The sequence below is a fragment of the Maniola jurtina genome, chromosome 17 (genome assembly GCF_905333055.1).
Source record: "Maniola jurtina chromosome 17, ilManJurt1.1, whole genome shotgun sequence".
Classification (NCBI taxonomy): domain Eukaryota; kingdom Metazoa; phylum Arthropoda; class Insecta; order Lepidoptera; family Nymphalidae; genus Maniola; species Maniola jurtina.
Window position 1 is genome coordinate 13,253,323 of NC_060045.1, and position 27,946 is coordinate 13,281,268.

The following is a 27,946-nucleotide window of genomic DNA, read 5'->3' on the forward strand; positions in this document are numbered from 1 at the left end:
GTCTTTGACCTTGTTTATATAAAACATTCCGATCAATTTGGGCGTAGTCGAAAACAAGTAAATTACCCGCCCACGCGAAAATACAATCGATGTAGACGCTAACGGCGCGAAGAAAAACACTCTCCAATAAATAGAACGAGATTTTTGCGGAAATCCGTGCATAAAATTAGTTTAATGAAGATCTACATCATTTCACGTTTTGCGTCATCTCTGTCGTAAAAGATGTTATTTGTAATCGTTTAAAAAGAGCAGGTTCTCCATTCGGCCTAAACCCTTCTCATTCTGAGACGAGACCCGTGATCAGTAGTGGGCCGGCAATGGGTTGACCACAATTGATCATGTACCTACTTATTTTATTTTTTGGTTCTGCTGTAAACAAAGTAAAGTCGAATTTATATTTCATCCATTCTCATCTCAATAGCCTTATTGACCGAGTCACATACAGATCTATATCTCCGCTTCGGTCAAATGGGCAGCCAATAGTTTTCCACGTGTCTTAGACTCATAGAACTCATAGACTAACTTCATGATGAGTCCAACACGATGGACAACTAGTCAAATCAGTATCTTTTAATCAAACATCAAAACACACGCTTAGTATGCGAGCTTCTATGAAATACCTACTAGCGTATGACGTCACAATGATTTAACAAGCTTATTAAGTTTAATCCATAAGTCATTTAGATTTAATCCATAATTTAACATTTAGGCCTTCTATTTAACTCTACTACTTACCTAATTCATTAGAAATTATTTATTTTTGACATAGGCAGCAAATAACGTATCGTAAGTATTTTAAACTTTTTAATTTCTCACCTGGTGTAAACTAATATTGTATGTATCAGTTATGTAATTAATATGTACTCAGTTACTTACCTGTGTGTACATAAATGGTGTGCACAAGCTATCTAATCTAATTCAATAAATATTCAAAGCCTTTACCCAGTGATATTGTCTGTCGGTGTATCAGTGGGATCTTTATCTGTCTCCATACGGAAACTGTGATAACAGCTTATAAATACTGCCTCAAGGTCATCCTGTTATTACATCCATGTAAGGCCCCCACACTATCTTGTTTTAGAAGACAGTCCCGTTTTACTTAGGAAAATCTAAGTCATCTGCATTTCTAAATCTTTTTTTGACGTGACAACGTCTTATAATTCGATAGAGCCGGCTGCACGCACGAAAAAACATGACTCATGCGGCGTTACCTCGCTCTGAGGCGTTCCATGTAAGGCTTGAAGTGCAAGCGAGATTGCGGAACGAGCGACAAAGAAGCACAATCGACCTTTGTTGTCACGTTCAACTATCGTCAGTAAACCGACTTCCGTCCGACAGACAACCAATTTTTTTTGTCTCCAAAGAAATGTTCACACTCATTAAACAATTCATGTACAAAAACCAAATAATCGGGCATAAAAATTCGCGTGGGTACAAAAATGAAAAGAAAAAAAAAGAGTGAAAGGTAAGTTACAATAAATTACAATTGGCAAAAACAAAAACGAACTAAAACTGACTAGTGCATAGATAGTCAGTTTTTGGCAGAATTTCCTTAACTGCTGATTTGTATTAGGGGAGAGAGAGATGAAAAATATATTTTTTTGAAAATAACTGATTAAATCTTCCCATGCAACTTCCCTTATTTACTTATCTCTATCTTGTATATCGCCTACTCTGTGATGTAATTTTTTCTATATTATAGTCACCCTACTCCTAAGTAAGTTCAATTCAAAAACATTCCACAGTCATCCAACTTTCTTCCTTATTTTATTTTTGTTAAGATTTATATTCCTCAATTCCTAATTATCAAATATCTAGTCTTCTACCTGTATTTGCTTACTTTAAAAGGCGATATAAATTATCAAGTTAAGTCTAAATAAAGATAAGTGTTATAATATCAGTAATACTGGTATTTTCACGAATAAGGAAAAACTGCTGACGTTTAATCTTTCCGCCTAAATCTAGAACTTTCATAACTGATACCAGATCTTAAGCTCCGGCTACATTCTCCGTTTTTAAAACTGCACAGGCAAGACCGAGGACTGCACAGTCCAATCAAGGGCACAACAGATATAAAAATGTGGGAATTGCCGGTTAAAAACAACCCTTCCGAGCTCGGTTAGGTAAAACGGCCGTTTTAGGGCTGCAAACCTATAAAATAATTTAATCAGTCGGTTATCTAATAATCAGCCGTTTTAAAAGTCGGCGAACTCCACCCTAAATACGTGAGTATATCCGTAACAACCTATACTTATAACAGAAGAATACAATTTTCTTAAAACTTACTGAAGCTTTCAAATACAGCTTAACAAACCGTATTGAGTTTAATAGCTTAAGTAAGCGTGGTATTACAAGGTATTACAAGGTATTACATGGTATTACATGGTATTACAAGAGAATTGGGCTGTGTTGTGATAACCCCGCTAATCGTTTGGCCCAATTACTGGGCGTCCAATTACGGTTGTTTACGTGTACGGTATAGGCTCGGTGTAGGATGGACGATAGCCATCGAGTGGTTTTGAGTTACAGCAATCATTTCATTGAAACCTATACATAAAACAGTATTATTGTTGTAAACAGTTGACGACCTCTGGCGCAGTTGTAAGCGCTGATTTTTATGTATTTTTAACCGACTTGAAAAAGGAGGTTCGCAATTCGTCGGAATCTTTTTTTTTTATGTATATTCCCCGATTACTCAAAGACCCCTGGACCGATTTGGAATTTTCTTTTTGTTTGAAAGGGTATACTGTGCAGGCGGTCACATATAAATTTGTTGAAGATCTGATGAATATCTTTGGAGATGGAGAACAGAACTCCTCAATGGATTAGTGCAAATTGCTCGCGATCAGTGTAATAGCATAGCTTAGTAAACAGTAGGGTTTTAACCGGGCATAGCATATTGTACAGTGGAGGCCACTAAAAATTGTGAAATAAAAAAAAATCAAAAGAAAAATAAAACCGACACCTAACCTAGTGTTTGGTCGTCCAAAATGTCGGAAAAAATACACGAGTACGGAACCCTCGGTACGCGAGTCTGATTCGCACTTGGCCGGTTTTTTTAAGTGATTTAAAAGCAAACGAATATTTGCTACATTAATTAATTTAAATATATACATAGATGTATTTTCGTTCCTAAAGACGCGGACGCGGCGAGGATGCGAGTGTTCTCGCTCGCGCGCTCTCGTACTCTTAGCTCGGGCCAATGACCGTGCGAGCGCGAAATTTAAACAATAAAGAAACGTCTCCGAATAGATTCGTACACGTATTATTTGGAACATACAAAATAAAATAGATAGGTTATAGTAATAGCTGTTATTCATAACCGTAACCAGTTCAAATCGGTTCGGATAACCTACTTCATTATCTTCATTTTGCAAATCGTTTATTCTATCAACTTTATATATTTAAACATTTTATACCCTATGTTTATTGATATATAGAGTTTATTATTGATTGATTGACTTTGGTAGTTATAGCCGTATATTAACGGAATATAATTTATTTTATTAATAATAATATTAGGGTTACTACTTTCTAAACATATTTGTAAATATGTAAATATCACCCATATGTCTAATTATAACAGGAAAAGGCGACTGACTGACTGACGGATCAACGCACAGCTCAAACTACTGGACTGATCGCACTGAAAGGCATGCCAAATAGTTCTTATGAGTTATGACGTATTATGACGATTTTTGAAAATCCAACCCCTAATTCACGAGCATAAGCTAATGACTTATCACACTAATATTATAAAGGAGAAAGTTTGTATGTGTGTGTGTGTGTGTGTGTGTGTGTGTGTGTGTGTGTGTGTGTGTGTGTGTGTGTGTGTGTGTGTGTGTGTGTGTGTGTGTATGTTTGTTACTCCTTCACGCAAAAACTACTGGACGGATTGGGCTGAAATTTAGAATGGAGATAGATTATACCCTGGATTAGCACATAGGCTACTTTTTATCCCGAAAAATCAAAGAGTTCCCACGGGAATTTTAAAAAACCTACACCCACGCGAACGAAGTCGCGGGCATAAGCTAGTGATTAATAAAATTGTAGGTACATAAGTGTAATCAATTTTTTCACAAAGTTTAAAATAGAAATAGAAAGTTATTAATACAACTAAACTTTTGAATCGTCATCAATGCCTTGACAGGAACCAGCAAGAAACTCGACGATTGCTCTTTTCAAAGATTCGATTTATATAATTAATAATAATAAAGCTCTTTCTTATGGGTCGATGAACAATATTTCTTGCTGGCTACTGGATTTATGTTTACATTATACTCGTAGCTTGTAGAAGCCCTAAAAGAAACGGGCAGATACATAAATAGAGGTCGTCATAACCGAATGTTATCACAAGTGGCTGTTATAGTTGTTTGGTGTATAAATATCTTTTACTATGTATATCCGCATATTATATGTAATAATATGTAGGTTGCCTGTTAACATAATATTTATTATCTACCTATGTACCTAACTAAAACATAACTCTTTTTATCCGACTACGGCAAAGTCAAAAGGGTTATGATTTTAGCAGTCTATGTATGTGTGTATGTATGTATGAATGTTTATATCAGATTCTGTGCGTTTCGCCGTAGCGCCTAAACTACTGGGCCGATTTTGATGAATCAATCAATTCTATATTATGGTGCGGGTGATATAGGCTATGTTTTATACGAAAGAAGCGACCCGACGGGTGTTAGTTACAATACAATACAATAGTTAAAATACTTAGTACATTTTCTGTGATTTTACTCTCTATAAAGTAAGCAATACAGTAGATGAAATAAATGAATAAAACAAGTATAATAGCTAATGAATACATACCTACACAAACTCTAATGTAACAGAAACAATAAGAGAGAGACAATTAAATAAAAGAAAAGAAAGAAAATGGGGACACATCTGTCCGCCTCCTTGCGGAACAAAGGAAAGAAACAAAACGCATTCGAACGTGAAAACAAAGCAGCGTGCTTAGTATGAGGTTTTACTAGTAGAATGTAGATACATCTCACCCAACGATGATAGAATTCGAGATCGAAACACGTTAGCGTAAAATGGACTTTGTGGGAATCAAATCAAAACTAGAGTAACTGCTAATAGCCCAACGGGTTGCGAAACTAAAATGGCAATGGGCGGGTCAAACAGTTCGAAAAACCTATCTATAGGTGTCGCGTTGGGGTCCCAAGGTGCTAGAATGGCGATCTCGTAGCGGAAAGCGCAGTCTTGGAAGACCCCACTAGATAGATAGATAGATAGGTAGAAGTCTTTATTGCACACAAAAACAAATGTAAAGGAACACAACACAGAAAGAAGAAAACAGAGAAAACAATTGTGTGAAAAAAAATGTGTGTGTGATTGAGGCGGCACAAGACAGTGGCGTGTGGAAGTCCTATGTCCAGCTGTGGACATAATACTATATCGGTTGATAATGACGATGAAAAAAATGGAATCTGCTTGATTTTTAAGTCAAAAGTCAGTGCCATTAAATTGTATTTAGCAACATTTCTACTCGGAGTGTTGACTGTTGATGGGCTTACGTATAGTAAGTTGAGCTTTAATAGAAGGCTATTTAGGTCAATTTTACTTTTGTTTCGAATTCTATCGACGTTGGTGAGAAGTAAAATCTCATACTAAGCACGCAGCAGTTGTCGACATCGTGTAGGAGCGGTCACTCGTCACGTCACGTTACGTAACAAACGCAAACGAAATAACGCTCGTTAGAGTTGAGGCTTGGACAGACAAACCGCGTGACGGCAGGAACACAACGCCTTTGCATATAATTGTTTTTAGTTTAATTGAATAGTCCTTGTGCTTTTATTATTTTGTGTGCAATTAAATCATTCTTATTTCTACTTATCACTAATTTAGTTTTCCTAAGTTAACTTAAAAGATAAACTTGTCGAAGAAACACGTAAGCGACGCAAATTGCCCTGTGCTTTAGACCTTCTGTAGTTAGGTTTTTCATTCGTATCATGATTTCTTTGTCAGGCCGCGTATAGTGCTTACGTATTTCTGCGAGGAGCTAGGTGCTTGTTTACTTTCAGTAACTTTCTTTAAGTCAGTTAAAGAAAAATAGAATATGTCCATCCTTCCGTCAGCCTACATGCGTCTACTGCTGGATATAGGCCTTTCCATTTATAGCCTTTCCAGAACGCGCCACCAAACACGGTCCTCCGCTTTCCTCATCCACCGGCTCCCCGCCACCTCCTTTAAGTCATCGGTCCAGCGGACTGGAGATCGTCCAACACTGCGTTTAACAGTACGCGGTCTCCACTCCAGAACACGTCTGCCCTATCGGCCCTCTGAGATGACCTGCTCATTGCCACTTCAGCTTGCTAATTCTTTGAGCTATGTCGGTCGCTTTTGTTCCTTTGCGAATTTTCTACTTCCGGATTTTATCCCTTGAAAATGATACCCAACATAGCGCGCTGAGCGTTTTTTAATTTGTGGACGAGGCCAATTACTGGTGTCCACGTTTCCGCTCCATACGTCATCACTCATCACAGATAGGGCTAAGAGAGATTATGACGTAATCACCTCCAATCACGCGTAACAGCTCTACTGCCGCAGTGTTCGCGCCTTACACGTCACTGCGTTTGGTGTGACGTCCTTCGTTGTCGCAGTCGCCACGCGTCGTGTCCGTCCAAGGCTTTATCAAAGAAATGATAAAGGCGCCGTGTTATCTCTGTGCAAACGTGACTGGGCGCAGACATGCTGTAGAATGACCGAGGCTCCTAATTACTTTATTTGTTCCTCTCGAAATACATTATAGCAGATAGCCTTGTGAATATTCCGACATTCCGAACCAGTGGTAGATAGATGCATTTGACGAATCAAAAGTAATTGCAAAAGATTAATTCAATAAAAATATTTTGAATTTCGAATCTTTTATAAGACCCGCCTTCTTTTCGGGAGGTCACAGGTTCGGTCCCGGGCACACACCTCTAACATTTAAAAGTTATGTGCGTTTTATAAGCAATTCAATATCACTTGCTTTAACGCTGAAGAAAAACATGAGGGTAAGCGGCATACCTGAGAGGTATCTACTATAAATAGATAAATAAAATAAAGTAAATATAAGTACTTTTATTTGGGACTATAAGCTAGGCGCAAACACAGTACATTGGATGGATACGGATGAAATAAAAAACAAATAGGTACTAATAAAAACTTAAATACCTAAATATTTACCTAAAACTTAACTTACTGAGCTTTCCATGCATTTCACCCGAGGCGACTATCTATGTATAATGTTCCCAAAGGTGTGTGAAATCTGCTAATCCGCACTTGACCGGCGGGCGTGGTGGACTATGGCTTTCCTTCTAATTTTGAGAGGAGACGTCCTGTTCTCAAAGCGAAACTGTAGGAGCGATGACACTGGTTAGGACGTCGACATTTTACATGATTTGTTATGATGATGGCAATCGGAGTGGGACGCCCCGCACACCCGCACAGCCCCCGCGCCAACCCGGTGCGGAATAGTGCGGGTGACATGCGGTACCCCGCATACCCCGAATACGTAATTACGTAATATCTACGTAATGTCTATAAACATCAACTAAAGAATTTTCAGAAATAACTTCTACTCATGTGTAGACTCAAACTCAGGCTTACCCAACTCTGATTGTGGCTGGGGGACCGATGGCAGATAGATATGTATATTGAAAACAAAAAATGTGTAGACTCAGCTACAATATCCCTAAGCATTACGACTTAGTGAAAGTGGTTAACCTTTAAAACAGCAATTGTAAACAGATGTCTGTCTGACTGTATCATCAATGTTCATCAAGAATTGACGTAAAACTTATGACTATTTAACACAAAAATAATAACAACAGCACACATCTACATAACAGTAAATTAATTCCAATTAATTCACTTAAACCGGCATAATGTAGGTTAATTAAACCATTTTTAAATAGGCAAAACAAACTCATAAACAATATCACTTTAACTATCATAGATTGACCTTAATAACTATAACTATTTATACAAAATTAGAGTTCGCCTTTTTTACCCGACTGTGCAATGGAAAAGAGTGGTTATGTGTTCATCAGTCAGTACGTGTTTATTTCTTAGTGGCGCTCTGAAACTAAATGCGATTTTAATGACTGTTGCAGCAATCTAAACTAAACTAACCTAAATAAAGACATCAACATCAATTTAATGAAAAAGCTATTTTAACCGACTTTAAAAAGGCAGAGGTTCACAATTCGTCGGAATCTTTTTTTTTATGTATGTTCTTTTTCCCCGATTGCTCGAAGACGCCTGGACCGATTTGGAAAATTTTTTTTCGTTTGAAAGGGTATACTTACCAAGTGGTTCCATATTTTAGTGAAGATCTGATGAATATCTTCGGAGATGGAGCACAGAACTCCTCAACGGATAAGGATAAATTGCTCGCAATCAGTGTAATAGCTTAGTAAATAGTAGATTTTTAACCAGGTAAGTATAGCATATTTTAGTACAGTGGGGCCTCAGAAATTGTGAAATAAAAAAAATTCAAAAAAAATCTGACTACACTTTTTACTTTTTAGCGTTTGTGGTTATTGAAGTCTTTTTATTCTTTAGAAATTTTTGTATTTACTTAAAAAGAAGAAGGGCTTGGGTGCTCACCACATTGTTATTCTAACTAGCTTTTGCCCACGACTTCGTCCACTACACAAATTTCAAACACCTAACCTCCTTAGGGATAGAATTTTCAAAAAATCCTTGCTGATTTCTACGTCATAATAGCTATCTGTATGCCAAACAGCCCGTACCGTCCATTAAGTTTGACGTTCGTTGATAGATCAGTCAGTCAGTCATCTTTGCTTTTTATATATTTAGATAATCCTTTTAGTTTAATAGTATGCCGTAAAATAACATGATCGTAAGTATCTGATTGCTTTTATGGTCACAGCACAAATTATTATCTTTGTTTTATTTCAGTTTTGCCACAGGTTGTCTAATAATATAGTTATGGATCTTAAATTAATAACAAGTTATTTTTAAGACAATTTTTAAATTACTTAATAAGATTTTAGTTCAGAAGTAACAAGTACAAATCAATAATATGTTCCTACTAGGTACCTACCTACCTACTAAAAAGTACTAAAGTAAATATTATGTACCAAAAAATATTCCCTTATCAAACCGACACGGTCGTTATCAAGTAGGTAAAAACTAATAAGACTCGAGTGAATATTGTAATTTTTTTAAATTTTATATCAGCCCACACATGTAGACATGTTCCAGCTATCTTTGTTCCTTCATATGTAAAGTATTAACCTAATTATGCATACTCCAAACTTATGCGATAAGAAGCTGGTATTATGACGTGAGCTATTAAAATTATCACAAATACAGGGTGTAACCGCAAACGCATTTGCATTATCATGTAGTTTTAGTGATTAAATATTTTTCAAACCCGCATTGTTATTGTATAACGTGCAAAATTCAGGTCAATTCCCCACCTACGACGCGGCATTCACTTCGAGTGACATATTTACAGAACGTTCGTCGGTTGACCTCTAGCGTCAGTCAAATGTTTTATTTGCAACATTTTGTGAACCTTTAAATAATACAGGTTTTTAGAAAAAAAAAATATTTTTATTAAAATATTATATCAGTAATCACCAGTACTGTCACCTGTATTCGTTTTTGCTAGTATTCTGGTACACCCTGTATAACACTGAGAACATCCATTACCATTTAAAATTGATTTTCATCATCATGATAAACCCATCACCGGCCCACTACTGAAAACGCGTCTCATTTCGGAATGGGAAGGGTGTAAGCCACGCTCAGACTTTCTTGAGATCAAAGAAATGAGGATATTTGTACGACTACGCAGTTTGAGCCAAAAGACCTTTTAGAAATATTCAAATTCCTAATAAGGGGTTATTTCGGGAGTCGAGCCCGGGACCTCTTACTTGTAAGTACCACGTCACTTACCACTGCGCCAGAAAGGTTGAAAAAGAAATCATAATTATAAAAAAAAAACAAAAACACGACTGCCCTGCCAAAAAACAAACTAACAAGTTAAAATTATAAATGTAGCTGCCATATTGATTTTCTTTTTCAAAAAAATATAGCCAGTGTAACTCAGGATGATTTAAGAATTCTAACGATATGCATTAAGGAGTTATGGTGATATTAAGAACTCACATACATACAATACATAAACCATAAAAAAATTACACTCCGTTTTAGAAGCAGTCGTGTCAAAATCAATGCAGCAATATCTAGATAATAAAACCAGTTCAATATCGAAGTACTTAATAATAATAATAATTGGAACCTTCATGCAGTTGTTCTAGAAAAGAGGTTGAATGTCAGCGGGCGGGGCTGAACCCGCGACCGGCATTGTATGCAAACTCACCACTGAGTCACTATGCCACGTCACACGTACAAGACGTTTATATGCTGCGATATTTTATTTAATTTAAAAAAAAATCAAAAAATATTATTAAAAAAGCCGACTCCAATAACCACAAACACTAAAAAGTTATAAAATAAATTAATTTATTACCGATTTTTTTTAAATCGGTTCATATTTGCCGGAGTAATCGCGTAACAATCATATAAGAAAAATACGGCCGAATTGAAATTTTGTTCTATTATTATATCCCCGATATACTTACATCCACATAGTACCTATTAGCTTGTTACGTACGTACCTAAAGATTCCGGGATAAATAAATGATAATATTTCACTCTCTATACCCAGGTAAAAAATCACGTCGACCAACAAACCAATAAACCGACAAAAAAACACACTGTTAACTGTGTCCGTATGTGCGATAAATTGTAAACTAGCTAATACCCGCAACTCAGGTTTTTCATAATCCTAATAGTAACCTATGTGTTAATCCAGGGTGTAATCTGTCTCCATTCCAAACGGCCAAATCTGTCTAGTAGTTTTTGGGTAAAAGAGTGACAAACATACCCACAAACTTTTGCCTTTGTAATATTAGAGTGATTGTAATGTTTCAATTAACGAGGGTTCTACGAGAAGAGCCCGCAGCAAACTCAGCCGGGTATCCTTTTATTTTTACTATCATCACTTTACAAAATCACTTACTTATACTTATTAGAACTATCAAAGCTGTTTGGCAACTCATTCTTTATCTTTCTTATCATTTAAATAATCCTTTACATTTTAATAGGACTGTTTTTGAATCGTGTCGTCCTCTGATCGTGATATCTAAAGCAGCCCATTGGGCTCGGCGACAGTGGTATTGTTTGGAGACTGTCCGTCGCCCGGCGATAAGGCACTGATAACAGAGTCGGCGCGTTCGTCATTATACTTGCTTGCTCGTAATCTTGGAGACACGTGAGTTCCGTCGACTCAGCCAGTTCGCTGCGGTTTCCTTTGCTATAAATATCTTCTTTTTGACCGACTTCGAAAAAGGAGGAGGTTCTCAATTCATCGGAATCACAGAATTGGGAAAAAGATTCGTCGGAACCTTTTTTATTTTTTACTAGAGGATGCCCGCGACTTCGTCCGCGTGGATTTAGATTTTCAGAGGTCCCGTGGGAACTGTTTGATTTTCCGGAATTAAAAGTTGCCTATGTCCCCGGGATATAAAGCTAACCCTATACCAAATTTCGTCAGAATCAGTTAAACTGTTGGGCCGTGAAAAGGTAGCAGACAGACAGACAGACAGACGGACAGACAGAAATACTGACAGACACACTTTCGCATTTATAATATTAGTACTATTAGTATTGATATTGTATGTTCCCCGATTATACTCAAAGACGCCTGAACCGATTTGGAAAATTCTTTATTTGTTTGGAAGGTATAATTCCCAGGTAGTCCCATATAAAGGTGAAGATCTGACGAATACCTTCGGAGATGGAGAACAGAACTCGTCAATGGATAAGAGTTAATTGCTCGCGATCAGTGTAATAGCTTAGTAAACAGTACTACTTCGCTAGCCAAGTGCGGATTGGCAGACTTCACACACCTTTGATGAATAGACCTCTCAGGCATGCAAGTTTCCCCAAGATGTTTGTTAGAGGTGCGTGACAGGTATCGAACTCCTGACTGATTAGGAGGCAGACATCTTAACCACTGGGCTAACACCACTTTAATAATAAATAAATAATAAAAATATCTAATTAGTTATGTGAAAAATAATTTTACCTCCGTAATTAAGTGTAATAAAAGTTTTATCTCCAAATGTAATAATTTACTCTTATCACACTTATTATTCTTTTGTTAGTCATATTAAGATAATAATTATAATTATTTATCATACTTACAATATAATTCACATTCTTTAGTTAGTAATTTTAACGAGTTTTTTTTATTTAAAGTTTCTTGAATATTTTAAATTTATTTAAAGTGGAAAATATCGTCATCTCAATAATGTCCAAGTTCCATGACTAGAGATATTATGCCACACTGATTGCGCTCGCCTTGCTTTGTCCATAACAAATAAATAAGATAATATCACCATCATCATGATGATGGTGATACATCTGTGGACGTCCAGTACTTCCCTAAAGAGCGTCACCACACCCGGTCCTCTGCCTTCCTCATCCAGCCACTTCCCCCCAGCCGCCTTATAATTATCGTCAGTCCATCGTGCTGGAGGGCGTCCCACACTACGCTTGTTCAAGAACTTTCCGGCTCCAACGGTCAACGCCTCTACGACAGGCATGGCCTGCCCACTGCCACTTCAGCTTGCTAATAGTTTGGACTATGTCAATGAACTTGGTACTCCTGCAGATCTCTTCATTTCGGGTCTTATCCCTCAAGGAAACTCCTAACATAGCCCTCTCCATAGCTCGCTGAGCAACTTTGTGGACAAGGCCGTTTGTCAGTGTCGACGACGTTTCAGCACCATAGGTGAGGACGGGAAGGGCACTCTGGTTTAAAGACTTTTGTTTTCAGGCACTGGACAAAACAAAGGTAATGCTCAATGCGGCGAAAATGTAGGCATCGAAGGAGTTTCGACGAGGAAGTCAACAGACGAATGCGATGTTGGACAGCTTTCGGGAAATCAAGTCAAGTCTGCACATCGTCAACTGCTCAGTGCCTGAAAACAAAAGATATACGTTAGTGGTATCCGAGAATAGCCGCAGATTACGCGCTATCTTGTTTTCTCCAAACGACATCGACCTTTAGCGTGTAGTGTGTGTATGTAGTGTGTGTATGTAGTGTGTGTATGTAGTGTGTGTATGTGCCAACACGCGTCACTGACGCGTGGTGCAACGTGCTCTCTACACGTAAACACACATTAGCTTTCACAGTATCATATGAAAAAGCTTCCTTAACCTGTCCATTCTAAAACAGATTTTTATTTATTTTTATGCACAATAGTTTTTGATTCGTGCAAAATGTCGGAAAAATATCCGAGTACGAAACCCTGGGAGCGCGAGTCTGACTCGCACTTGGCCGGTTTTTTCTCTAATTTTTCCCCAGTACTGGGTTTTTATTCTAAACTCACTAAAAAGTTCAACTCTTCACGTTTGAAAATGGCATGAGCAAATATATCTATCAAATATAATATATAGCATGTTTTTATGACTAAACTCTTCAACAACTGATTATGAATAATTTAAGACAGATACATAGAAAGCCGAGTGTGGTTGGTTGTCTTAGAACGAAAATAACACCACTTTACACTAAATAACCTTGATACTTCAATTATGTACCACGAATCAAAACCACCAACACAAACAACAACCAACCTTACTGTACTGCAATAGGGAAATCTAAACGGTATATCAAAATTGGTTTTCGAACATAATCGAAAAGCATAGGTACGTAAACATGTTTACGTCGAGGAGTTGAAGTTTTTTATTTAGCCTTGAGATAAGAGCTATCAATGATTTGAATTAAGTTGGGTTCCGCGTTAGTTGCTATGGTGGTTTAACGGTATTAAAAAAAATATAAGTCATTAGAAATGGCGGGTTATAAACATTATTAGGTATGGCAGTTTTTATTAAACTCCCATTTGGTTTCTACACGGCATCATACCGGAACGCTATCGCTTGGCTCCCGGTTGCCATCTCAACGTGTCGCGTACCTACTATAGTTAGCCACTTCTCAGAAAAAAGACTGTTATCAAGGTGCTATGTAAATTCTTGCTTTGTATATTGTTAAAAACAATCTTCAACAACATAATAGTGTATTTAGTATTCAAGTTAGGCAAGTATCTAAATATAATCTATAATTTATTGCGGAAAATTGTTTTTTGGAAATGTATAATAAACGAATTCATATGTTTTTGTGCATCTTAATGTTGGCAATAGTCGTAAATCATAATAATATGAGCATTTTAATTTTGTTTTAATTTGATTATATTATTAATGTATTGTGTGTATCTAAATAACAGTTTTTATTTAATGTTAGGTATGTGGAAGCATGTGCAAAAGCCATTAACTCGTTTTTACATAGAATATCATCAGCCATTAAATATTATGTTTTCAAGATCTTGATCGAAAAACGTAATAGGTTGTAGCGAAGCGCCTCGCGCACCCTCGCGCGCGCGACACCCCCCCCTCGGTCATCCGTTGATTAGAGTCCCGCGACACGTTAGAGTTCCGCACCGCTAGAAGGGTGGTAGGTTCCGTACTGTAGCATTTCGAATCGCCGTGCCGATATACCCGCGTGTTTGATAACGAGTGTAAATAAAACTAGCCTGTAGTAAAATAGGTTAAGGTTGTAAATAAATAAGCACGTTAGATAGTAATCCGGGTTTTATTCCTCGAAACCCCCGTTCCCCGAAATCTCGATAGGGTAAATCCTAATCAATGTACGTGGCGGAGTAGCCGACGAACCATCGACTGCTTCACCACGTTACATTTGGCGCCCACGTAAATAACCCACCTGGCCGTCCGGGTTCCGCGTCGCGAAGTAGCACGCGTCAAGGTTCCGTATAAAATTTAAAATATCAGCCATCCGGGTTCCGTATAAAATAAATTGAAACAGAAACATTAGTTACACGGGGAAAGCAATAGTAACCGGGAATTTGAAAATAACTACGGATACAAGCTCTTGCAAAGGTCGGCTCGTGGAAATTCGGGCAGACGACAAGGGTGAATATCCGACCGGAAAACATAGGACACTATCTTAACAAAACTTAGCGCGAATCGGATGCAAGTTCTTGGTCGGTCGGTCACGTGGCAATTCGGGCAGACATAATCAAGAACAAGCATCCTACCGAAGGGACAACACGCAGAAAGGGGAGAGAGACACAAAAACACAGATACACAATAGTCGGGAGATAAAAGAACCCCGTACCGTGTAATTGAGATAAATAAATATAAATCAAGTTCCGTACCGTTGAAAATAAATAAAGAGAAAATAAGTTCCACACCGTGTATAATAGATAAATAGGAGATAAGCTCCGTACCGTATAAAATAAATAAATATTATAAATAATCCGATAACATGTAAATAAATAAATATAATATATAAATAAATATAATATATAAGTAAATAGTAATAAATATAATAAGACGCATTCCAAGACTGCACAATGACGAGCGAAAATCAAACAAAGGAGTTTGACAAAGCGATATCCCGCTGGGATATATCGTTCGACACGACAGAAGATCCGGTAGAATTCCTAGAAAGGGTAGAAGAATTAGCCGATACTCTAAAAGTAAACAAAGACAAGATAATACACGTCATGCCAAGATGCCTACAAGGCCAAGCATCACTGTGGTATAGAAACAATAAACAAGATTGGAAATCGTGGCAGGATTTCATAGAATGGTTCAAATTATACTACTACCCTAGGAACTACGAAAAGAACCTTCTGGAAACAATCATTAATAGGCATCAAGAAGCCAAGGAAAGTTTCGTGCAGTACTTGACCGACATACAGACTCTTATAAGGAGATATGGAAAACTGACCACAGAGCAAAAACTAGATCGGATATATGACAATATGAGGTTTAACTACAAGTATTACATTAGAAGAAAGGATTTCAAGACCATCACAGAACTCATACAACTGGCAGGGGATTATGAAAATATAAACGCAAACCGGGACAAAGAAAATCATGAAAAACCGACGTGCCCATTGCAACGAAGACATAACCAGCCAAGCTCAAAGTTCGAAGAAAAAGCGGACAAATCCAGCAAAGCAAAATCGCAAGCATATACAACACACACGCAAACAGGAAAAGACAACCGAATATTGATAGAAGTAAAAATACATGGACAGCCATTTAAAGCTCTCGTGGACACAGGTTCAACAAACACATACATCAATAAGGAAATTATGGACCAGATTAAAGAATACAGCCAGGGAATAGTCAAAAAGAAGACAACGATAAAGTTGGCGGACGGATCCCAAATAACGACAGACAAAGCCATAAACTTAGATTTAGAGGTAAACGGAAAAGTCTTGTCACATCAGGTTGTATATTTGCCATCGACGACGGTCATGATCATGGGTATGGGCCTACTGAAAAGGCTAGAACTCACAATAGGATGGAAGACGTCGTTCGAACAAGCAAAGAGAACAAGGTCAAAAAGAAAAAACACAAAAGCCGACGAAGCGTCACGAAACCACGTATGCACAACGACAGTAGAAGAGAAAGATTGGTACACAAAAAAGCTAGCAAAGGTTACGAAGACACCCGAGTCACAAACCGATTACTGCATACGCAACGGCAAGCTATATAGGCGAATAAGAAACCCACGATACGGAGGGTACCTAGATCCATCAACCGAATGGAAGTTATGCACAAAACATTCCGATAAAGAAAACATTTTAAAATATAACCATGACGAACCAAATACCGAACACTTAGGAACGTCAAAGACTTTTAAGAAAATAGCACAACACTATTATTGGCCCGGGATTTTTAGAGACGTAAAGAAATACGTAAACCGTTGTGAAACATGTCAGAAACACAAAACTACACAAAACAAAAAAACCGGGACTAATGTACATAAAAAACGCGGAAGAGCCGTGGGAGGTAGTCACAACAGACCTCATCGGCCCACTACCACGTTCCTCAAAGGGACATCAGTGGATCATCGTTTTTCACGACAAATTCACAAAACGGTCAGAAATAAAAGACTTGAGGACTGCAACGACGAGCGTGGTAGTCAACGCCCTAAAAGAATGCATTTTAACAAGATATGGGGGAATGAAAACTTTATTAACCGTTCAACGCATGATATGCAACAAGATAAATCAGTACAATGGAACTACCACACCGATAATCAAAATGGACACCGAATACATCAGAAGAAAAGGGGGAAAACACCGGGACATACGCTAAGATCCGTTCACTATAAAAGGGTAGAAAACACCAACACACCGAAAACCAGAAAATATGAAGAATAGTGAACGCGAAATGAACAAAAATCAGGGATCATAACCGAAACAACCGGTCCAGTGGAAACGTAGATCACTGGCCACAAGAAGCAAATCAGAAACTACCCGTAACGAAAAAAAATTTTTACATTCAAACAGTACAAAGTGTACAAGGGGAAAAGAGATAATACAAATTAAATTCAGAATACCCTCAACTAGGCAAAAAGAAAAATTAACCTATAAATATATCAGTAAAACTAGTTTAACGGTTGAGGGGCTGCAGGCACGAATTCTGTTTTTATAGCTGTGACTTTTCCAGGTAAAAGTCTCCATTCCCGGGAGGAGGATGTAGCGAAGCGAGCACGAAGTACCCGCACCGACGAGATATGATGGAAAATTCCAGCCACACAGCGAATGCATGATCCGTCTGTAGCGAAGCAAGCACGAAGTACCCGCACCGATGAGATATGATGGAAAATTCCAGCCACGCCGCGAATGCGTGATCCGTCGACGCCGACGCGCCTCCCTCCCGCCGACCGACACCCGCGGGCGGGTATATAACGCCCGCGGCCGCCGACTGCAGTCAGTCGTTCGGTGGGCACTGGGTCGGCTCGTGGGAACTCGGGCAGACGCCACCACAGAATAGACGCTGGAGGTGTTGGAGTACGCGGCAACCCGTTGCCCCGTAACCAGCTCCGCCGTCTCTCCCCTCGCGCGCGCGACACCCCCCCTCGGTCATCCGTTGATTAGAGTCCCGCGACACGTTAGAGTTCCGCACCGCTAGAAGGGTGGTAGGTTCCGTACTGTAGCATTTCGAATCGCCGTGCCGATATACCCGCGTGTTTGATAACGAGTGTAAATAAAACTAGCCTGTAGTAAAATAGGTTAAGGTTGTAAATAAATAAGCACGTTAGATAGTAATCCGGGTTTTATTCCTCGAAACCCCCGTTCCCCGAAATCTCGATAGGGTAAATCCTAATCAATGTACGTGGCGGAGTAGCCGACGAACCATCGACTGCTTCACCACGTTACAAGGTAAGGACTTAGGTAGCTGAGTTTTTTGCCGGCTTCTTTAGTCTACATGTCAAATCAGGCTAGGATATCTAGGTAAGTATTAATATTAAAAATTAATTAAAATGTTATTATTGTGGTCTTACAAAAAAAGACATTACCTATTTAACAGATGACTAATTTGTCTTACTAATAAAAATTTAAGCACCTACTTACCTGAAACTTATTGAAACTCCTAATATGAAAAAACTTCTTAGCATGGGACTATGAATCAGTTCGAATTGAGTATTTGACCGTTTTTATCAAAAAATCCGTTACATTTAAAATAAACACGCGTTTTATCCAAAGGCCGGTCATGTCTAAATACCTAAATAATATTATGTAAAGTAATTTATCTGCCGAAATAAAAACGTTTTAACATTTATTTAGATAATTATCTTTCTTTAGATATTATTATCATTTTCAGTATCGCATCGAGTGATGGAAATTTTTTCTACTGTTTACGCTGCGTCACGCAGGCGTCTTTACGTCTGTTAAGATAAAAACAAAATTCGAGAAAGAATTCAAATAATAGGATCACTTTGTTGTCAGTGTATCTACAATGTCTGTCTGTCCGTCTGTTGTATGTGTCAAAAAAACCTATAAGATACTTCCCGTTGACCTAGAATCTTAAAATTTGGCAAAAATCGTTGCACTATGCATCACAAAAAAATTAAAATGTATTCACGAAAAAATTATTCACTATTATCACATTATCTTGCAGTGTTGTACATGACATAAAAGTGTATGTATATCTTGTACCTACGATGGTACGGAACCCGACGTGTGCGACTCTGACTCGCACTTGGCCGGTTTTTTTATATATTAGGTATACGATTGATCTATAATTTAAGTGATTTAATCATGAATGTACAAACTAGATAATAGGTATTATGTAATAATTTTATTCATGAAAATAAATTAATTTGATAACGTTACAATAACAATACCTCAGCAAAACATAACACCGGTATCAGTTTATCGCGCTTCGAGCAAAACAAGCTGTTATGCTAACTTTATACTGTCAATTCGAAGCAAATATAATAAATATTGTTTACTAGCTCATGCCCGAGACTTCGTCCGCGTGCACTACACAACGTTCAAACTATGTACTTTTTAAATCCTTTAGGGCTGTAATTTTTAACCCCCGACCCAAAAAAGGGGGGTGTTATAAGTTTGACTCTCACTTTCCTGAGGAAAGTCATTTGTGGGAATAAGTGTAATGTTTTATAATAAAGTCTAAAAAATCTATGTTCGTGGAAAAAGCATATTATACCTACAATCGAAGATTAGGTTAATGATAAAAAAGCATGAATTTGACACGCTCCAGCAATGCGCGGGGCTGCAATTATTGCTTGTATAGTATGGCGTATTATTGTAAACTGAACAGTTGAAAAGAGCAACTGCCGAGTTTCTTGTTGGTTCTTCTCGGTAGGAATTCCGAACCACTTGTAAAAGTTTATTTGAATAAAAATCTAAGTATTATATTCTATTCTATTCTGACGTGTGTGTCTGTGTATCTGTGTGTCTGTGTATCTGTGTGTCTTTGTATCTGTGTGTCTGTGTATCTGTGTATGTGTCTATTGATTTGCGCGGCTGTGCCTAACACCTTTTTTGAGGTCTGGAGCCGCACCTGTCCCTACAAGAGACCTATTCCCAGCTGTGGACGTCTATTCAGTTGACGACGATGTGGACGATAGAATTCGTAGAACGTATCGCGAAATGGCACGTTTCGGGCGAGGTGCCAGCTACCAGCTATCGGGAGACTGTAACAGGCAGCGATATCAATTTCCCACTAGATGGGGCACTTCATAGGAACAACATGTACCAACTATTATCGGTGTTCATGACCAACCCTAATACTGTAACTAATAACCTCCTAGTTAGAGCTAGCGCGCACCACATTTTCATTCCCAACCTCACTCCATGAAACCCTCGGCAACCTGGGCGGTCTACTCAGCCTTTGAAGCGAGCTTGGATGGCTGGCGTGAAGACTTCGGCGGGGAAGGACAACTCACGTACAATAGACGGAAACATTCATGCGGAAACCAGCCCAGAGTGAAAATGATGCTGTTACTATGAAACGCCCATCTAGTGGAACATAGTATTATATCGCTGGTAACAGGTCAATACCCACCCAAAATATTTGTATCACTTGTTTTGTCGATGAAATTTCGATAATATCTACACGTGGTTGTATTTTTAGACCTTTTAGAATTGTTAGTCTAGAATTTTTTGTGCCTCTCTGTTCAAAAAAAGGAGCGTAACCTTTTCAGAATTCATATAGTTAAGTATACGTACTATGTAGGCTTGTGAGTTCCTTTGTTCCACTGTAACTTCCAAACGCTTTAACAGATTTGTATACTATGGGATATCGTTAGAATCCTTACATCGTGTCGAGTGAACTTGCTGCAATTTTTTGAAAAAATATTCAGTATGAACGAGCAGTCTTGAATATAGTTTTTGAAGTGGCGTTAACCATTTTTAGTGACCCACCAATCACAAACAAGCCTATATTTTCCGTTGTTTTCCGTACTCAAAGTGGAGTCGGGTCACGAGTTTTTTGTCTCTGTCGTTTGTATGGGATTCCGTAACAGAGAAAGCCCTTTTCCTCCCTCTGGTAAAAATGCAGTTGCGCATCCCGCACTAAGGCGGGGACTCACTGGCTATACAGCATACCCACTACGGCATATCCACTAAAATATGGGTTGACGGATTGGGCTGAAATTTAAAATGGAGATAGATTATACCCTGGATAAGCACATAGGCTACCTTTATCCCGGAAATCAAACAGTTCCCACGGGATTTTTAAAAAACCTACATCCACGCGAACGAAATTGCGGGCATCAGCTAGTTCAAATGTAACAATTTTAAAAAAACCGTGGTACCGTCAGCGTCAGGGCCGTCTCAGGTATGACGCGTTCCAGGATAGCACAGAGAGCCCTATACTATCTTCTCTCCGACGCGTAGAGTATAGTTTTCCTTATCTATTTCAGTTTTGAGTTCCTTAGAAGATTATTAGGCTTAGCCAAGATATTTGGCTTACAAAACTCAAATATTTTTCATCGACACAAATCGTGCTCATAAAATGAAGCTTAATAAAAATAGGCCTAACTCTTTACTCTTGTCGTACGACACACACACACACATAAACAATATAGCTGAAATCAACTCACACATACACACGGGTCATTCACACAGAACCTTGACACCAATAGACTGCCTAATAAAGTGTGAGCGTACGCACACGTAGATACCTTATACATATTATTTATATCTACTAATGATATGTACATAGGAGTCTATGATTTAAAATCTAGGTTTATTTATTCGAGCATATCTAAATAAATATGATTATATTATAAGAACCAAAAGAGCTATGATAACCAAGTGATTCTACAAGTGGAAATTAAAAATTTATAACACCTCCGACAAGTGAAGGTTACAATAACTAGAAAAGAGCTGATAACTTTCAAACGGCTGAACTTATTTTCTTGGATTATAGCTAAGAATCAAGCCACCTTTAAAAAAAAACTACAATAAAATCGGTTCATTAGTTTAAGAGCTACGATGCCACAGACAGATAAACAGATACACACGTCAAACTTATAACACCCCTCTTTTTGGGTCGGGGGTTAAAAATGTCAGTGAAAAAACGTTGCAAAACACCGAGGAAACCTGCATGGCTGAGAGTTCTCCACTATATTCTCAAAGATATGTGAAGTCTGCCAATCAGCACTGGACTAGCATGGCAGACTAAGGCCTACATCCTTCTCATTCAGACATGATACCCGTGCTTAGTAGTGGGCCAGCGATGTGTTGATAAAGATGATGATGATAGGTATTTTGCGGTTAAATAATCCCAGCTTGATAGTTCATCTTGCGATAATATAATTAACATTTAAGTACAATGAAATACCTATTAAATGCAACACTGGTTTACAGAATGCGATAACAAAATAGAAACATAATATAATCTGCGTCGAAACATCAAAAAAAAAAAACAACAAGAATTTAATTTGACTTTAAAATGAAACGATCGCGCCAGTTGCAGAATTAATTTTAAATTTTAAATATAGCAAGCAACACGTGTTAAGCAAAATATGGTAACCAAACGTAAATCTTGTCATTGTTAAAATTAATGTTAAACATCCGTTAATCGGTTTCTTGCATTCTTTTCATCGTTATCACATACTGAACGAGCAATGTATGTTACATGATGTAGAAGTTTCGGTGTTATTGCAATGGAAATGATGCGGTGGTAAAGGCAGATCTCATGTAAATAAATTGGTCCAATTGTCTCAGCAAATGGACGTAGATTGGCTAATTGAAGGATTATTTTTAAACGCGGAACTCCTATAAATTGAATTAAGGTATAGGACCATTTCATATGTGACGCGTAATGTCATTATCTCATTTCAACCCATGCACAGGTTTCTAAGAAGGAGAAGGGTCAAGCCATTGTCCAAACTGGCCAACTCAGCCCTACGAAAACACTATGAAGAATACTTCAGGCATGCAGGTTTCCTCACGATATCTTTCTTCGCCTTTAAACCAAGTGATATTAAGGTGGATGCGACGGGTCTGCCTACGAAATTCTTTAATTTGGTTTATCGCAAATTATAAACTAATACGATAAAGTAGGCTTGTGACACGAATTGCGCCAATGGCAGTATCATCCTCACAGGGTCACATAAAAATCTTTACTTGAAAGGGTCCAGTTTAAGAAGTTAGCTCTAGAGTCTAGTATCGACTTTAACTCACAAGTTGACCCGTCTCATGCCCCTTAAGTAAAACACACTAATATTTTACCGATTTTAGTTGTTGCACCACAAGGGTTCCTTTTTACCTATTTGATAAGGAACCCTAAAACAGTTATTTCTAGAATATTTAAAATATCTTGTTCACAACAATTTAAATTCTACAAGTAGCTAAAACATAAAAGAAACATGTTTTAAGTAAATAACAACTTTAATATTATAATATCTATCACCAATTATGCGCATCAACATTTCTAGGTATTAAAACATTGACTAAACTTGTTATTCTCTTGTTTTTAAAACTAGGGCATCAGATGTAGATTTTTCTTTTATACAATGGAAGAATTTTCCACTTGTCATGTAAGTGCCAGCAGTCAGCAAAGTAAATCCCAAACAACACGTAAGAAATTCATGTAAGTGACAAATCAATCAGTAAGCAATGAATAGATGAATTGAATCACAAGACTGATCCAAAATGGGAAAATGTGTATACGTTACCTTTTCGCCCCATCCATTTAACTGATTCGTTATAACATCGATGTACCTACATACTAGTCCATCCATACTATCCATACTTCCATACTAATATTATAAATGCGATATGCGAATTTATGTGTCTGTCTGTCTGCTACCTTTCCACGGCTGATTTAGTTTAACCGATTCTGACGAAAGGTTTTAGCTTATATCCCGGGGACGGACATAGGCTACTTTTTATCCCGGAAATCAAAGAGTTCCCACGGGATTCCTAAAGACCCATTCACTCAACCGATTTCTATGAAAGGTACCGAGGTAGCTTGCGTCCATGTTATTGACATAGACAACTTTTTATCCCGGAAAACCAAACAGTTCCCACGGGATCTTCAAAAACCTACAATCCACGCGGACGAAGTCGCGGGCATCCTCTAGTAGGTATATGTATAATTATATTACGGACATGCAAAAATATACTCGTGAATAATATTTAAATTGAGTATAGATTATAGGCTCGATTATTTAAATGTCCTACTTGTATAAAACCGCAAAGCAGTGATAAGGCATGTAAACAAAGATGGCCGCCAGCTGGAACCGGCCGGGCTTCCTTTATCAGTAGTCTCGTTGCCCTATTTGTGCTCGAATCGTTTGTATACAATCACACTTGTAAACTATTTTGAGATGTTATATTTTATTATCACTACCCATATTATTTATTCTGATTGCAGACGTGTTCTGGAGTGGAGACCGCGTACCGGTAAGCGCAGTGTGGGACGACCTCCTGCCCGCTGGACCGATGACCTGAAGAAGGTGGCGGGGAGCGAGTGGATGAGGAAGGCGGAGGACCGTGTTTGGTGGCGCGCTCTTGGAAAGGCCTATGTCCAGCAATGGACGCTTACAGGCTGATGGAATGGAATGGGATGGAAACCCAAATAATGGGATGGAATAAGTGCGAAAGTGTTTTTGTTTTTAGGTTAGTTGATTTATTGATTTGTCCTTCAATCACGTCGCAACAGCGCAACGGATCGATGTGATTTTTTGTATAGATATAGTTAAGGACCTGGAGAGAGTATGTCTCTCTTAGTCTAGTTTTATTCTGGAAAATCACGTAGTTCTCACGGAATTTTAAAAATCTAAATCCACGCGGACGAAGTCGCGGGCATCAGCTAGTAAGATATAGGTAATAGTATGTTCAACTAAGTAAACATCACAAGCTGTGACACGTCGTCTTCGCTAGCGTAGAATTTTCCGGAAGTTCTTTCTTAGTGGAGGTATAAAATCGCCATATCCCAGCAACATAATATACCTACAGCTCAAAGAAACTGTGTTACTTGGATGTTTATCCTCACACAATCCTTTGGTAGATACCTACACTAGCTATTTTTCCACGTGTTGCAACTTACAATACAACAAAAGCAAAGAAAATGAAAGGAAAAAGGGAAGATTCCAAATGAAAAGAAACAACATCGTCCAAAGTAGGCAGAAGCCGGCGCATGGCAACGAGATGAACCGAAGATTTCCACCTCGCGAACACAACAAAGAGACGCTTCATCCACGTGTAGACACACATACACAGAAACCTTAGGGCTGCCTACATTTTTAACCCCCCGACCCAAAAAGAGGGCTGTTATAAGTTTGACGTGTGTCTGTGGCATCGTAGCTCCTAAACTAATGAACCGATTTTTATATAGTTTTTATTTTGAATGGTGGCTGGATCGAGAGTGTTCTTAGCTATAATCCAAGAAAATCGGTACATCGGTTGGAAAGACCCAAAAAGAGGGGTGTTATAAATTTGACGTGTGTAAATGTGTCTGTGGCGTAGTAGCTCCTGAACTAATGAACCGATTTTAATTTAGTTTTTTTTTGTTTGAAAAGTAGTGTTTTTAGCTATAATCCAAGAAATTCGGTACAGCCATTTGAAAGTTATCAGCTCTTTTCTAGTTACTTAGTTACACCCCCGACAAGTGAAGGTTACAGTTAATAGCTACAAAAGAGCTGATAACTTTCAAACGGCTGAACCGATTTTCTTGGATTATAGCTAAGAACACTCTCGATCAAGCTACCTTTCAAACAAACAAAAAAACCTAAATTAAAATTTGTTCATTAGTTTACGAGCTACGATGCCACAGACGGACACACAGATACACACGTCAAACTTATAACACCCCTCTTTTTGGGTCGGGGGTTAAAAAGAAAATGAATCTCGTAGACAACCCTAAAGTAGACATAGCGTCCATGTGTTGTGTCAGTTGTGTATGAAAGACTATCAATTGATGCTGGGGCCTTAATTGTGTTGTTTACAACTGAGCACCAGAAAATCTGGATTTCTTCACCGCGCCACCCTGTAACAACCGTTCTTTATTCTGAACAACATACATTACTTCTTTTACTCCTCCCTTGCCTGGATCAGGCCAAAAAAAGTTTTGTTTGGGTTTTCTAACGAGTAATTCTCAGTATAGCTTAGTGGTTAAGACCTCCGCCTCCTATTAGCGAGGTTGGAGGTTCGATCTCGAGCAAGCGTCTATTCTAACCATAGATATAAAAGACTAATTCTAACTCATCGGAGTTATGTATTAAATCAGGCCTTGGATTATGGATTTTGGCACGCTCGTAGCTTTAGTTTTAAGTCTACGAAATTAATTATCATCATCATTACATAAATTATTATTTATTATCTTACACATTGAACAATTGACAATCAAAAAAAAATACAATGGTATGTACTATGGACCTAACTGACTTTGTCTCGAAAAAAAGTCCCTTGGTCCTATACTTGATTTCTTTCCGGTAGTGTCAAATTGACTTCCGTTTCCATTAGACTATGTGAGTGAGGGAATAGAGATTATCTGTGTAGTCGAAATCCAGTCGGAAAAACATTAGTTTCAATGCTGCATATAAATTCAGCAATGTATGTTGTGCCAGCAAAAAAGATGATACTTTTTGATGAAAACAAAATTAGTAGTAACGGCATTGGTTGACTATACATTACTATGTTTGCTTATTTCCCGTTTTGGAATCAGATAAAATTGTTTTGGAATCCTTTTTGATGGTAATCGATGTTTATCTTTTATTCCATACGCGACAGGTTAGCACTTGTAAGGTTAGTTATGTAATCTAGAAACTAGGCTAACTTCTATTTATTATGGCATTTTTTGAAGATTTTTTTTTTTGGATGACAAGTTCTTGACTTCGATCTCATGTACCGGTTGAGTGACTGAAGCAGGTCAATTTGGAGACCTTCGAGTATGGCTATTTTTTAGGGTTCCGTAACCGAAAGGTGCCAACAGGACACTACTAAGCCATCGGTGTCCGTCGGTCCGTCTGTCTGTCTGTCTGTCTGTGTGTCAGCCCGTATAGCCAGTATCTCCTGAACCGCAGTAGGTGGAGACTTGAATTTTCTCCAGAATATGTATTTTCTATGACCGCTATACTTAGACTAGAAATTATCACACTAATATTATAAAGGAGAAAGTTTGTATGTGTGTGTGTGTGTGTGTGTGTGTGTGTGTGTGTGTGTATGTTTGTTACTCCTTCACGCAAAAACTACTGGACGGATTGGGCTGAAATTTAGAATGGCAATAGATTATACCCTGGATTAACACATAGGCTACTTTTTATCCCGGAAAATCAAACAGTTCCCACGGGAATTTCAAAAAACCTACATTCACGCGAACGAAGTCGCGGGTATCAGCTAGTTACTTCATAAAAGAGAGGTCGTCAAACAGATCTAACATTTCTGAACTTTTTTTTCATTTATTTTCTCCATTTTCCACTTATTTTCCTACGGTTATCCAAAGACACAAGCAATTACCTGGATAAACAAATAGCATCGCTTAGATTTATTTTAGATCCTCAGAGTGATTAAGGCCATGAAAATAATTTAGCGGGCGCAGTTAAACTCGCATTAAAATACAATAACATGATCGAGATATCCACCTAGCTACTAGACCTTTCCATAAGTGTATCTACCTACTTATCCTAATCCATATTGTAGCCAAACGATCGTGCTAAGTTAACGCCTGGAATTAATATTACTTGAAATTTAATCGTATCTGTAATCTGTTGATAGGTTACTGAGCAACGTTGTCTATTGTCTAAAATTGTATTGTATTTTTGACAATAATTAACAGAGAAATTGTATACTTAGGTCCTTTTTGACAACCAACAGCCTTCCAACAGCATCGTTAAATAAAACTTATCGTTAGATTATGGATAAATTGATTAAATATAGGTCCGGCAGTAAAATGACAAGGATGTAGACAAGTAGACCACTATTAGGCGCCTATTGCGACCTATAAGTCTTTTCCTTATACACTGATTTGAAGAAAAAAAAACGATGTTTCAAAAATAGATAAAAAGTGAAGACGTAAATCAATTTTGGTATCTTAG

At 38.0% G+C, this 27,946-nt stretch overlaps 1 long non-coding RNA gene across 1 annotated transcript; it reads left to right on the top strand.

Moving 5' to 3' along the window:
* Positions 1–521: 521 nt before the first annotated feature.
* Positions 522–20,849, top strand: LOC123873986. Its single transcript, XR_006797816.1, has 4 exons — positions 522–533; positions 5,804–5,808; positions 10,077–10,081; positions 20,796–20,849. It is a non-coding gene; the product is annotated as an uncharacterized LOC123873986 (long non-coding RNA).
* The last annotated feature ends 7,097 nt before the right edge of the window (positions 20,850–27,946 follow it).